General features: G+C 30.5%; 1 long non-coding RNA gene across 1 annotated transcript in view; it reads right to left on the bottom strand.

Moving 5' to 3' along the window:
• The window catches only part of LOC106685225 (uncharacterized), a 135529-nt gene that overhangs the window by 76257 nt on the left and 45166 nt on the right, over positions 1-14106 (bottom strand). The window contains exon 2 of the long non-coding RNA XR_010843788.1: positions 4246-4374. This is a non-coding gene — a long non-coding RNA (uncharacterized lncRNA). The remainder of the gene's footprint in view (positions 1-4245; positions 4375-14106) is intronic.

The following is a 14106-nucleotide window of genomic DNA, read 5'->3' as shown; positions in this document are numbered from 1 at the left end:
ATTTTTATTTCTATCATTTTATCTTAACATAGTTTCATTTTGTATCTTTTTAGCCCTGATGAAGCCCTGCAAAGTGGGGCGAAACGTTGGAAAATAAATAGTTGTAAACTATTTTTATTTCTCATTTGACCGCAACCCTGACCATCTCCCTATATATTAACGTTCATATTATAATTCTTTTTAAATATTAGCGAAAAGTTCAGAATGTTATATATTTCTTAATAATTGTCCAATTTCAATGATTTTCGTTCCTTTTTTTGTTTGCTCCACGATTTAAAAATGGTTCTTTTAAAAAAATTAAGTTAATAATGGAACATTGATCATTAGTTTTTTTTTTTTTTTTACTTAACTTTTTTTAAAAGAACCTTCTTCCCAAGACGACACCGAACATTTTGAAAAAACAGCGTGTAAATCAGTCAAGCGCTTTCCGAGATCTTTGAACAACATTTAAGTTTAACGATTTTGATTAAAATCATTACATCAGTGTAAAGTTAAATAGTTATCAATAGCTACCAATTTATAAATAATATATGTACGAAGTTTTAAGAATGATATTTTCTTCAGAATAAATATAAAAATGCAATGTTTGTTATTTTTTTTTCAACATTTTCAGTGTCGTCCGGATTCCTAGCTAAAAAGTTAACCTCAGCAAAACAAAAAGATATGATCAAGATCAAATTAGCTTTCAAAACTGTTGTTTGAATGGGGTTGTATATTATCTAAAAGATAAAAAAATCATTGAATTCGAACAATTATTAACAAAGATAAAAAATTCTAAACGTTTCATTAATATTTAATGGACGTATATGTTTAATTTATACTAATTCATATCAAACTTTCAATTGTGTTGTATCGAATTTTTATATTGTACAAACTAAAATCTAGTAATAACCAAGCATTTCCGTAGCAAAAAGAGGAAGAAAAAAAAAATCGATTTTAGGATAGATATATTATTATATAATAAAATTTTTACTTAAAAGAATTAAATTATTTTAAATTTCATCATTACTTATTATATGGAAATCTGTCTTGTCTTTCCTTCACTAGAATAAAATAGAAACATCTAGATTATAGTGTATTATTCCGATAAGTATTTATACGATTATTAGTTTATAAAATCAAAGAAACCCGTATTCTTTCCTACAAAGGCAATTTCCACGTTTTTTAAACTTTTCTTAATAAAAACATAGGAGAAACATGACAAATACAAAATTAAAAAAACTTCAGAGACAATAAATAACAATTCCAAAAAGAAAATAAACAAATTCACAAAACATTGGTTACTTGTACACAAACATCGCAATGAAGAAAAAAAGTACAGTGCGGTGTTTCTCATAAATGCCACTCTTTCTCATAAATGTAAGAGCGGTCGCCCGTCATCTACATAAGTACCTGAAAAATAGTAATGTTGATGATTTGTTTTTGTTTTGTTCAGCGGACTGGACCAAATCAAAAATGGTTGACACATGCCTATTCTGGTTTAAAGAGTTTTTTTTTTTTTAATTTAAAAGATAATAATAATAATAATTTGAAAATGTTCAGTATTAAATTTTAATATTTTTTATAAGTCTCATATATTAATTTTTCGGCATTCTTGTCCTGTGAAGAATGGTGACAAGGATTATTTTCAAATACACATTAGTACTTTTTTGGTAATTATACTACGTTAACGCTACTGACTTGAAAATAAAAAGAAATAACGTTTTCTTTAAAAAGTCTCAAAACTGATTTTCCTAGTAAACTTCTAGCGGGAGTATTTTATTTTAAAACACGACAGCTAGGAATCAACCGATTTCATGGTCCAGTTATTTTCAGGCATTTCTGTAGTTCTTGCCATTTGTGAAGTTTAAATAAATAGTCCATCTTTTTTCTAAATTTGCACTTGTTTATGACATAAGGGTCTATTTTTAATCCTAAGTGAGTAAGCATTGTGGAAAGTTTTTCTTATTTACGATATGTTGTTCTATATCTGAAATAAAATAAGTTAACGTAGTTATCTGGGGTAGATAATAAATTAATCCTGTAAATTAGTATATTGTACTAAATTACTCGAGGTAGCTCCGTTTTAGTTCTACATATAATTTTTTTTTTTTACAGCCTGCTTCGCTATTTAGCAGCTATTGTTATGCTAACTGACTAATATTTAAGTATTTCAAAAATTGATATTAATCAAATAATATTCTTCAAATTTACTGTAAAAATAACTTCTATTATGTGGTTACATTTCTCTACCTTCTTCTTGTTAGCATTTTCATTTTTTTTTTTTTAATAATCTATTTTTATTAATTGAAATTATTCAACAATTATAACATTTTAAATTGTTAGGAGTTTCTTTTTTGCACGAGACCTAGCTCCACATTAGCAATCGTTAAAATCAAATATAATTGCTATCTTATCAGGTCGATCTTGTAATAAACAACTATAATAAGAAAATGTATAAATAAATTAAAGAAGAAGGAATCAAGTTAATTACATAATAGTTAGATACCATTAGAAAAAATAGAATTCAAAACATTCCCACTGCGTAAGGACTAAGTAGTTCTTGCTAAGGAACGTAAAAAAAAACCTAAGGGAGTCATGGGAACTGCTTCAAGCAAATGCCTAAGGATGACGAAGCCAGCTCAATTATATGCAGAGCAGGAAACGTAACTGGCGATCCTCAAGATAGGCGGGGGGAAATGTTCTTATCATGTAAACTTCAAAATAAGAGAAATTGTGCACAATAAAAACTCTATTATGCTGAAAGAAACTCATGAGAAGCTTGGATTCCACTGATCCTGAAGAACTTTGACCGCAAGAGATGTGAATATGAATAGTTCGGAAGAAATGTATAAATATTTTTGCATTTTCTTACAAATTATCTCTTCGTTAAAAAAACAATTTCAAAACCTAAATGAAATGCTAGGCTCTTCGGAAAATACATTATCTTCTTTCCATACGTCTACACGCATAGACGCATAGGACGGATGGAGCTATAACTAGTAATGTGTACTATAGCTATAATGTGAACTGGAAGGCACCCAACAACTACTCCAAGTTTTGTTATTTATATACAACATCATTAAACAACTTACTAAGATGTTTAAGCAGATATGGATTAATGTTTCGTAACTGAAAACTTATTTTTAACATTTTTTTAAATTAATTAGATTTGGGCATTTTATATTTGAACTGATCGTTTTTTACTACAAGGTGCATAGTGTGAATTGATCGAGCTCGCATATGGACAAGGGTTTTTTATGTAAATAAAAATTTACAGTTTAAACATGCAATATTTTTATTTTATTTTAATATATAATAATATTAATTAAACTATATCGTTTTAGTCGACATTACTGTAACCATTAAATTTATTGTAACGGTGAATTTTGTGTTATTTGACTTCAAAATTTTATAATTTAGGTTTCATAAAATAATTGTTAAACCTCTGTAATGTTAACAATTTCTCAGCCAACAATGTATCCTCTGTAATAGTAAATTGGTTCATCAAATATTTTATGTTCTTTTTATATCAAAACAAAGTTGAAGATTGACCATAAAATCCAAGGTTACGCCCATTGATTAAACAATAGTTTATAATTAGCTCCTTTGAATCACCGTAGGTTACTTTACAAACCTACCGCTGCACGGTCATTTAAGGGGTTTATGAAAATTAAAAGAATATTTTTTTTTTCAGTATTCTTAGGTAAAAAATAATTTTATAAATATTATATATTATATAAATATATAATAATTTATAAATATTCTTTAAGCAATCACGGGATCTCATTGAAAAATTTGAGTTATCAAACTTGAAAATTAATTGAGCCGTTCGCTCAAAAATGGCTACTTATCAAAAGCATCCCATAACACAATACTGTTTTTTTTTTATGGTTTCCCCGTAGTGGAATAAAAATGGAAAGAATCATTTTTCCTCCAGTTGAATTCGATACTCATCATGGAATCATTTACTAAAAGCTGCCCATTTAGCAAAACTATTGTTCACCTTGCTTTGGCTGCTGATAATCTAATAAACATAGTTGTCCTGCAAATTAGTTACGATCTTATAGGAAATTCATCGCAGACTCCTAAAAAGGTGACAAATTTTGATTTTTTTGCAAAACCTTTTAAAAATCATATCACGACAATAGCTTGAGATTGGTGTGGTCGGTGGTGCTGAATTACATTGCTAGTATTCTGTACTCAATCAATTACTGCTGAAAATCCCTGTATAGAGAATGATAAATAATAAATGAATGTACAGACCTGGTTGGAGCAGTGCAAGCTCGCCAGCTGGGTGAAGTAGTCCAAAGACACGAGTCCTGTTTGCGCCGGGTCGCACAGCCTCAGCACGCCCTCCAGCTCTTCTTGAGAGACGGGCATCCTTCCGCATAGCTGCCCGGGGGTAAGAAAACATATTTTAATAAATAATTTTAAAACATGACCTAATAGTATAAAGTGAATAAAGTATTTTCGACTACATTATCAAAAAGTTTTAAGAATTTAAATGTAAGCCGGGAAGGCCTTGTTCTGTTTTCTGTCATAAAACCACCAAGATGGCTTGTTATTATGCAGTCTTATTATAGTTTCTTAAACTATTATAATTCCTTTTGTTCTATAAGACTACGCTAATTAATGCTAACAAAAATTATAATATATGAAGAAGATGGTCAGGGTTGCGGTAAAAAAGAACAAAATAGAAATAGTCTGTTTAGCTATCATCTTGAACAGCCCTGATGAACCCCTACAAACGTACAAACATCGGATAATAAATATTTGAAAATTATATTGTTCTTTTTGACCGTAACCCTGACCATCTTCTTTATATTTTAAATTATACGTTCAACTATTTATGTAGAGAAACTTGTGATAGTTTTTAGATAATTCTATTGAATTTATTCTATTATATTATATTCGATTGATAATTCTACAACAAAATTTAGACGGCTGCAAAGTGCTGAAACATACGACATTCGATAAGTGAATGTTATATAACTGAAGTAATAGTTGATTTACACAATCCGATTTTTTTGTACTTTTTTGCTTTGTTTAAATTATGGGTTGGGGTTCTCAGTTGTTTGCGTCCCCTCGTAATAGCGTACACCGCTCAAGACCTCGAAGACTGTAAAGCTACCTGAAATTATTTACCGGGACATGCAAGCCAGGACCTGGTTGCCCCTACCACCAAGTCAAATTCCAAGACTTGCTAGCGAAACATTTTCGCCCGCTGACACATCGGCTCAACCACACGAGAGAAGCGGCAAGAACACCCCTCAGGACTTAATCTCGACAGCGAAATTCCTAAACACTTCACAGATAAGCTATAACAATAAATTCATGTATGAGACTCACCTAAAGCTCTGCTCTTATCTTATATTATTAAAATAATTATTAATGAAGTGTAGATAGTTGACCATAGATTAATGATTGGAGAAGTTTGTCGGGGGGTGCAGTCAGCAAAGAACAACATAAATAAACAAAACCATATTTAATAATATTATATAATAAATAAATATGGTTTTGTTTATTTATGTTGTTCTTTGCTGACCGCATCCCCCGACAAACTTCTCCAATCATAAAATAATTATTATTTTACTAACACATTAATCTACATTCCTCCACAGGGATTTTATTCTGGTCTCAAAATATATGTGTTCACTAATCAGCTGCCAAATATCTATTCATTCAACCTCGATTTTCCTCACTGGGCTTTCACAGTAAAGCATGGTGTGACCCCTTGATGTAAACAAAAGGCAGATGGTTATTTAAAGAAGTTTGTATTGAGAACGAATAATCCGCAGGTAAACGTTAGAGCTGTAGACCGATACGTGAATAGAAGGGTTGTAGATTCAGATTTTGATAGGGGTCCGTAGAGTATGATATGAACCTATAGTATTAATTTCGATGGATTCTTTGTATTATTATTGTTATCAATAATTGTTCGCTCACAACAATATGGCTGGCCAAGACCGAACTCACATGGTACTCAGTTGAAACAAATGGACTGAAACGCAAAAACGTGATCGATACTTCGTCTTTATCCAAACAACTGAAAGCATATACCATCCGTTGTTGGGTAACTAACAGCTAAAGAAATTCAAATGATGTTGTCGGGAACCTCCTCAGATATACTGACTCGTGAAATTAATTAATTTTGTGCTTACTGAAATTACATTGTCTCTACTTGTTATAACAATTGAATTTTTCTTAGTATTAAAAATGTTGGAACATAATTACATTTTTTCTGTAACTTACAACAATCCTTCAATGTGATAATACTATTGGATTTGGTTCCTATCGACTCAAACTATAAGTCCTTCGTCATTTTCTTTCAACTTCATTTTGACTCAAAAAAAACAATATGTATACTAACTTGTGTGAGTGTTTTATTGATAGATTTATTTTTTGATATATATTACAATCTGCCACACAGCTGTGGGCAATAGGTAATAGTGATGAAAGATCTCATACATACTAAAATAAAATAAATTTGAAAAAAAATAAAATAAATAAATTAAAAAAAAGAACAACTCTTAAAATATATACAAACAAAAGAATAAACAAGATGAACATAATCAAACTATCTGTATGAAAAATAAATAAATAAAATAACATAATGATAAAATAATATATACAATATTTACACAATCGACCTGAGGATCCCTGAGCCCACTCTATCCTCCACGTGTGAGGGGTAGAGCAGAGCCCAAAAGATCCCAGCGCATCTCTCTTGCCGCATCACTGGTAGTGAGCCAGTGGAGGCTGAGCAAGTGCGCTAAAGCCGCAAACAATCAACTTGAGTGGAGAATCTGACCATTGCCAGAACTCCAATTGTCCATTTTTATTTTAATAAGTCTCTTGGCCACTGCCGTTTCAACCTTCTAGGTGGGCTGTAGGGAAGGGTGTAACTAGATAAGGTTTGAAACAAAGGATTAGGATAGATGGAAAGATTTATATGGAATTTTGAGAATTTGGTTGGTATGAGATCAAGGACAAAAGGAATATGTAGGTCATGGTGTAGTGTTCTGTTGGAAACGTAGTAGGGTGCATTAACTATGGCTCTAAGGATTTTAGATTGAAAGGATTGGATACATTTGATGTTCGACGGTTTAGCTGTTCCCCAAAGTTCAAGTCCGTAGGTCCAGATAGGTCGGAGTATAGTCTTATAAATTAGTAGTTTGTTTTCTAGTGAAAGATGAGAGGTCCGGCTGAGCAGTCGGTATAGTTGGCTGAATCGTCTGTTGAGTTCTTGTCTTTTGAGTCTAGTATGTTGGTTCCAGGTGAGTCTTTTGTCCAAAATGAATCCGAGGTATCGCACTGTGTCAGATCTGGGAAGACGTATATTATTAAGAGTAACAGGTGAACAGAAGCTTCGGCGGAGAGTGAAGTGTGAGTGTTTTAAGGATCAAAATCGAGAAGAGCTTTAATAATTAAACCCTATGAAAAATTTGCATAACAAATTCATGCGGGTACAAAACAGATCAATCTGTTAGTTTATGCGTGATTTTGTTTAATTTTTTTATTGACTGGTTACTAACTTGCATCTAAAATTTTAGTTTCCCTTAGTACTACATGTCCGCATTATCAGCACATAACATACTCAACCATAGATCTAGTATGGTTGAGAACTTGAGTATTTCGATCCGACAGCTCTCTAAAGAAGCAGGAGAAACTAAAAATACTGAAATAATAATTAAAATGTGTACCAAGGCACCACTTCACTAAAACCTCGAAAAAAAAAATAAAAAAATAATCATTTAATTCTTTGTCACATATGAACGAACGAGCCAAAACAGCTTTTAGTCCTGAGGAGAAGCGACAAAACTCAAGATGATAACATTAGTAGATAAGCTACTTCGGCTTTGCACCGATGATATAAGAAAAATCAATTATACCATTCAAATGGCATAAAGGAATACAACATTAAGGAAACTCATATGAAAGAGAGTAGAAATTCGCCAAAGACGGAAAACAAAATTACCGTAAGGTCATTTCCCAAGACACCTAATATCCGAGGAGAGAAATCCCCTTGTCAAAAAGACTCCGTTGAGATGCGGACTATTAAATCCACATTAGCCCGAAAGTATATGGGCTTCTTATGACTGGAGCCACTGTCTGCAATCCATCTGGAAGCCTTTCGAAAGATCATGAAAGTAGGCCTTTCAATGTACGCTTGGTTCCAGTTAGGCTGGGAGCCGAAAATAGGAGGCATACCCACGATTAGAAGATAGCTTACAGTTTGTATAGCTGCGACGAAATTGTGCAATATATCATTATTTTTAACAACTAATAATAATGAATAATTATTTTTCGTTAACTTATGGAAGACTAAAGCAGTAGCCCTATTAAATCTAATTTGAGGAAAATTGTCTAAAATGGTTTTCCATACCTATTTATGGAAGAATTAATGAATTATCATGTAAAATGTGTTGGGTGGCCAGTTTACGTAAGGTCTGATTATTGCTGTTATAAGATAAATCTGAAGATTCAAGATTCACCTGGTATCGATGTGATCGATTTTCCGTGGTACAGCGAAATTACTCAATTTAAGTGTAAAACCATGGATACATGATTGTGTCGAAATCTGCCTGGTATGTAATGTAATTCTGAAGAAAAGGAATGTATCATTCACTTCTTCACCTGTTCTCCAGAACAATACCTCAGTTTCTCAAAAGGGTTTAATTGGTTAGCATGTGAGGGATCAAAGTTTATTACAAGTTTGATATTATTGGTTTGTTTCTCTTAACATAAATTGTAAATTTTTGGTTTAAATTATTTGCTTGTTGAAAGTTTTGATATTGACATGTTTTAGTAAACATTGCACTCAGGCGTTGACAAATGGATATTTTTTTCCATTTCCTATGTGTTCTGAATTATTTAGATGGATTCACTTGTTGTATTTTTTATAAATAAACACATTTCATTCACTCCAACATTCAAGTAAACCTGAAGATGGAGAGAGTAGCCCGAGACGTGAATGAAAATCTAAGAAAATTAAATGAAAGAGTTGATTCAGGTATATTAATATGTATCATTATTTTTATAAATATAGTAATATAATATAATAATATAGTAAGAATCTAATCATACAAAATATATATGAATCTACAACTAACGTTAAAGCGTTTTACGAAATATTTGTAATTCTAGATCATTCTTTACAATAACAAAAAAGAAGTATTCAGCAAAGGTCGAAAATATTGGTTAGGTTTTATTTCTAAATATTTGGGTTAAAAGGTTTTTCAAGTAGAATTCATTTATTTAATTTACATTTTATTACAATTTAATAATTAACGTAAGTATTTTTTTTATTATTATTCGTGTTCTATTTATCCAGTTTTAATCTTATGTTGATTCTTTTTCCAAGTTGTATTCAATAAGAATTTAATAATTACAATTTGAACTTTCTTCAAAATATTTCTCTCAAATTCCAGTCCCCAATATTTTTGAATTGCCATTTTCAGAAAAAAAAAACATTTCGCTGAAACATTCCATTATGGGACGAAATGATTGCTAACTAAATTTACTTAAATTTTTTTCTGCTTGTAGAACGAATATTTTTACGGATAATAAAAGGAAATTTTTGAGATAGTCAATATTTCAAGAGATTTATTGAATAAAGTAATAGTCGTTAAGGGACGAATTTTATTGAATTTGAATTTTAAAAATATATAAAAAAGAAAAATCAGTGAACTGTTCAATCCGGCGCGCATTTCATCAGTTATTTTGTAATAGTTGAAAAAAATAAAATGTTTCTTGTCACTAGAAAAGCTAAATTTTCCAGGTAAAACCATATTTTCTTCTATTAATTACGTGAAGGAAATAACAATTTGACATCTAGAACCTCCAGGCAAATTTATTAATAACCTGATATTTTTGGAAACCATTGAGCTTAAGCATTTTCTTATTTGCTGGAATAAAAGTGGATTAAATTTTCTTCGAATTTCCTCGGCCTAATTGTTCTTCATGGAACGAATATTTCGAAAAATAAAAGACAGTTCTAGAGTTTTTGAGAAAAAATACCAAATTTTGAAGAGCTGTTTCTTAAAAAGTAGTGGTCGTTAAGAAATCATTTTGTTTAAAATAACATCAAATCTTATTGATTTTAAACAGATAGCTATCCTGTCAGACGCCTAGTTTTGGAATTATCATGTAAAAAATCAAAATAGTGCGCTTATTAGGCTTAAAATCCAGAATATCGTTCTAGTGCTAAATATAGTTCTTCAAAGAACTAACTTTATTAGGTAAAGCTATTTTTTTTATTTTATTAGCGAGGAAGGAATAAAATTTGGATACCTACAGTCCTAAAAAAAATTCGAGTTTACTGGTGCAATTGATTTAATAATACTCGGAAATGAAGTAATTGAAATCAAAATAAAAAATGATAATTATTTATTCATAAAATAAGCATTAAAATTACTCATTATTTTTATTATATGTTTATTTCTTAATAAACTTCGTATATAATCTACTACTTGCAAAAAAAGCAATTCTTTATATAAAATAATATATAAAGAAGAACTGCCTTACACGTGAGTTTATTTTTCTGGTTCCCTGCGCGGGCTTGACGTCAGATTTGTCACAGTGACATTTATCAACTATTCCCTGGGAGTCTGGCCTTTTTTGGAGTAACCCCACAGTTCTTGAGTGGGTTTTCGCAGAAGAAACAGAATTTCATGACACTTATTCTGACTACCTACGGCAATAATTAGTGAATTTTATTTTACCGAAATCATATTTAGTATGATATGTAAAAAAATGATTTTCTAACCCAATCGTTCTTTCTCTCTGAATAGTTTACTGAGCTACTGAACAGTTTCTGATCAAACTGAGAGATACGTAGTGTTTTTTGTTTTTTTAAATTATCTAAAAAAATATTTAAAGACGGGAGTTATTATTATTATTATTTTATGGGCAACAGACCATGGAGGCCTAAATCCTCGCACGATGTATTAGTAAATACATCGTATTTCTACACGATGCATTTACTGATTGTTGACGTGTTTTTTTTTCGCAGGGTGGGTTCGTCACTCCCACGCCTATTTTTTGTGAGTGCACCCATTGGCTAACAGGCCTCACAAATGCCCGGGGGAGGGTTGTCAGGGAGGTTTCCATTATTTTGTGCTTGAAAAAGCCTGGGTGGGACCTGGTTTTCGATCTGGTGCGTTACCTCGCTGCTACCGCTGCCCCCTGACGGGAGTTAATGGGGATAAATCAGTTAATAAATACATTTCTATTCTATCATCATTAATTCATCTGCTATCTACGGTTATTATTGATGATATTTTTGTTTTGAAACCTTTGTAGGCTGGTAAGTTCGTCACCTTAGCAACTTGGCCTAGGGGGGTTAAGTTTTATTTCGTGGCAGCCCCCTGTTTTGAAACCTTGACCTTCCCAGTCTTGAAATTCAAATTGAACGGTGGTAAACTGTTGTTTATCACACTCCTCCCGCGTGTATTAGAAATAGCCAGGAATGTAAACTAAAAAATAAATAAAATAAGGTGATTTGTTTCGAAAAGGACCAAAGAGGACTTTCTCGAGACTAACAATTTGGACATTGACCTTCTTATATCATATTTATTCTTCTTATATAAATCAATTTGTCATGTGTAAAAATATTTATTTTTTTTTCTTGCTTGAGTTGTGTCAATCCAATTGTGTCAAAAATCCTTCTCTCTTAGCTCAAACCATCAGAATTAATTTTAACTTTAAATCGATATGAAAAATTATCAAAGCAACCAGTTTTGCTGTATTTTTTTTTACAAAAAAATATGTTTTTTGCTACAACTATTAAGGTTATTTGTTGACAATTTATGAATTTATTTTCACTACAACTGTAATTGAGGCACTCAGTCATAAAACGTAATTTCTTCCATTAATAAATGGCAAATCAAAATAGTAGATTGAATTTTTAGGCTTCGTAGCATTCTTTATGGCTAAATTCATAGATTGTTAAAAGAAGTTTTAGGAAATATGTATTTTTTTTAAGGAGTATTGTTAGTATTAAATAACATCGTAGTTCAGAATTAAATCGAAACAAATTTATTTGTCAGATGTACCTCTTTTAAAGCCTAGCAGCGATATTTTGTAGTTCACTAAAACCCAGTTGAGAAAGTATTTAAACATTATTTCCTAGACAGGGTGCAGAACAAAGAGAACGTTTTCATAACTTTTGTTAAAATTATAATTTTGATTTTGGGATTATAATTTCCTTGATACAATGCTATTCTTTTCTCAAGAAAGGATATAAAATTGGACTTGATTTATTTTTTATAATTATGTAATAATAAAAATGTCGCTGAATATTTTTTTTTACCGATTTTGTCTGAAGTTGGTTATCGTTGATAATTATCTTAATGAAAAATTACTTCCCACAATCTGTCAAGGATCGTATATTATTTATTTTTGAAATAGAAGTAATTAATGACTCCGAAAAAATATCACTATTCAGATTACAATGGAAATTTATTTAATTTAAAAATGAATAAGGGATATGATAATATATAAAAAATAATAAAGCTAGAAAAAGGTGCTATTGTTTGGACCCGCGCCGCTTTCATGGAGTGACCAACCGCAAGGAGCTCCATAACTTTCTCTCTAATATTTTTAGAAAGTTATGTAACAATTAACGGAAGTGAACTAGATTATATATTAAATAAAGACATCTTTTTTCACGTACGGTTCACGGAAATATGTAAATAAACCAAATAAATCAGATTGCTTTGATTTATATTCAAGCTGGAAATAAATAAAATAATGTCTATGATAGCCATTTATTAAACGGAAGCCTCAATTGCTGCAATGCTTAACTTATCAAAAAATAGGTAGCATTTTATTTACCTTATATAAGGTCAGTCAGTGCATTTGAAATTTTCGGAGAGAATTGTGTTTAAATTCTGATTGCAGCTAGTTTATAATTTTGATATACGTCAATTGATCATTTAATATATTTAATTAGTAATGTCCCGTACTCATTTAGGGCTTTTTTACGTCTTTGTCCCAACTATATCAGAACCTTGGTGATATAATTATTTAAATTTAATAATCCTTTATCCTGGAAGAGTCTTATGGAATTAAAAGGATTTAGTGAATGACATAATTTCTTCCTTATTAAGAAACAATAGTTTATTTCATATCATCAGCAACGTTTCGGGAGATTTCCCCCATCTTCAAGCTGCTAAAAAACAAATTCAACCAAACCATAAACATGTGCTTACAACAACACTCATATATCATATACACTCATAGAACTATTTATAAATTATTTACCTGTTAACAAAAACCTATATATTACATATAATTTTCTCCTATTTGTCATTCTTGCTAATATATTACAATTAGCAAATTTTACTCATTAAATGACATTAATATTGTAATATATTAGCAAGAATGACAAATAGGAGAAAATTATATGTAATATATAGGTTTTTGTTAACAGGTAAATAATTTATAAATAGTTCTATGAGTGTATATGATATATGAGTGTTGTTGTAAGCACATGTTTATGGTTTGGTTGAATTTGTTTTTTAGCAGCTTGAAGATGGGGGAAATCTCCCGAAACGTTGCTGATGATATGAAATAAACTATTGTTTTTTAATAAGGAAGAATTTATGTCATTCACTAAATCCTTTTAATAATTATTTAAGTTTGAGATAACCATGACAAATTATCGTCAGAATCAATAAAACTTAATTGGATAGCAATAAGTGGTAATTTCTTGAGATCCTATATAGTTTTTTGAATTCTTTCTTTTGCTAGCTGTTTCTGCAACATTTCGTTTTATTGAGGCTAATTAAATAAAACTATAAATTGTACTCTGAAAATTATTTAAAAAAAAATGTTGAGGCGATACATCATATATAAAATTTGGGTGTTTCTTAAACCATAATTAATAACAGTGAACAAGCATTTCGCACTAAAAGATTGAGGGTTACCATTTATTCACTTTGTTTACCAAGTAATATTACTGCTGAATCATCTTTCAAAATTCAATGTTTACAACTATGATTTCACTTCAGACTAAACGACGTGAAAATATTCCTTGAATTTTCAAAACTTTATTTTTTGATAAATATTACAATCTGCCATTGTTAGGCAATAGGTTATAGTGTATATAGTATATTTATA

Source organism: Halyomorpha halys, unplaced genomic scaffold (assembly GCF_000696795.3).
Source record: "Halyomorpha halys isolate HHAL.00 unplaced genomic scaffold, Hhal_1.1 Scaffold672.1, whole genome shotgun sequence".
In the NCBI taxonomy this organism is placed as follows: domain Eukaryota; kingdom Metazoa; phylum Arthropoda; class Insecta; order Hemiptera; family Pentatomidae; genus Halyomorpha; species Halyomorpha halys.
This window is presented reverse-complemented; position numbering and strand designations above follow the sequence as displayed.